The sequence below is a fragment of the Otolemur garnettii genome, unplaced genomic scaffold, assembly GCF_000181295.1.
Source record: "Otolemur garnettii isolate 467f Iridium unplaced genomic scaffold, OtoGar3 scaffold00068, whole genome shotgun sequence".
Lineage (NCBI taxonomy): Eukaryota > Metazoa > Chordata > Mammalia > Primates > Galagidae > Otolemur > Otolemur garnettii.
The window spans coordinates 5,621,962-5,623,503 of record NW_003852463.1 but is presented as its reverse complement, the minus strand read 5'-3'; the positions used below and the strand labels follow the sequence as shown (position 1 = coordinate 5,623,503).

At 44.1% G+C, this 1,542-nt stretch overlaps 1 protein-coding gene across 5 annotated transcripts in view; it reads right to left on the bottom strand.

Moving 5' to 3' along the window:
• The window catches only part of LOC100955035 (nucleolysin TIA-1), a 19,287-nt gene that overhangs the window by 11,224 nt on the left and 6,521 nt on the right, over positions 1-1,542 (bottom strand). The window lies entirely within an intron of this gene.

Sequence of the window (1,542 nt, the reverse complement as noted above, 5' to 3'; positions counted from 1 at the left end):
AGCCAACTAAACAACAATGACAACTGCAACAAAAAAATAGCCAGGCATTGTGGCAGGCACCTGTAGTCCCAGCTACTTGGGAGGCTGAGGCAAGAGAATAGCTTAAGCCCAAGAATTTGAGGTTGCTGTGAGCTGTGATGTCATAGCACTCTACCAAAAGTGACACAGTGACACTTTGTCTCAATGAAAAAAAAAAAAAAAAAGAAAGAAAGAAAATATTTCAAAATACACTGATGTATAGTTTTTTGGGTTTTTTTTTTTTTTTTGAGACAGAGTCTTACCATGTGCCGTGGTGTCACAAATTAGTAACCTCAAACTCTTGGTCTTTTTTTTCTTGCAGTTGTCGCTATTTAGCTGGCCCAGGACAGGTTTGAACCCACCTGGGTGTATGTGGTCGGCACTCTACCCACTGAGCTATGGGCACCTCCCTGATGTACAGTTTTATTAAAAGTTCCCACTTATTGGCTTGGCGCCTATAGCTCAAGTGACTAAAGCACCAGCCACATACACCAGAGCTGGCAGATTCCAATCCAGACTGGACCTGCCAAACAATGACAACTACGACCAAAAGATAGCTGGGCATTGTGGCAGGCGCCTATAGTTCCAGCTACTTGGAAGCCTGTGGCAAGACAATCAATTGCTTAACCCCAGGAGGTGGAGGTTGCTATGAGCTGTGATATCACAGCACTCTACCGAGGGCAACAAAGTGAGACTCTGTCTCCAAAATAAAAAAAAAGTTTCCACTTATCACAGCATTTTATTAGGTACTTTTTAATTATTATGGAACATATTACAGGGAGATAATGAATTAAATCCATATATGAGATCTTCAGTATCTACCTTGGGCTAATAATTTAAATATCTTTACTTTCTATATTATAAAAACTTTTTTTTTCTTTTTGAAATAGAGTCTTCTTTTGTTGCCCAGGCTAGAGTGCTGTGGCCTCAGCCTAGCTTATAGCAACTTCAAACTCCTGGGCTCAAGTAATCCTCCTATCTCAGCCTCCCATGTAGCTGGGAGTATAGGTGAGTGCTACCATGCCCAATTAATTTTTTTTTTTTTTTTGAGACAGAGTCTATGTTACCCTCAGTAGAGTGCCGTGGTATCACAACTCTTGCCTCAGCCTCCCAAATGGCTGGGACTACAGACACCTGCTACAATGCCTGGCTATTTTTTGTTGCAGTTGTCATTGTTGTTTAGCTGGCTCAGGCCAGGCTCAAACCTACCAGCCTCAGTGTATGTGACCAGCAGCATTACCACTGTGCTACGGGAGCAGAGCCATGCCCAGTTAATTTTTCTATTTTTTTAGTACAGATAAAGTCTTGCTTTGCTCAGGCTGGTCTCAAATTCCTGACCTCAAATGATCCTCCTGGCTCAGCACCTGTGGCTCAATCGACTAAAGCGCCAGCCATATACACCTAAGGTGGCGGGTTCGAATCCCCAGCCCGGGGCTGCCAAACAACAATGATGGCTGCAACCAAAAAATGGCCGGCGCTGTGGCGGGCGCCTGTAGTCCCAGCTACTTGGGAGGCTGAGGCAGG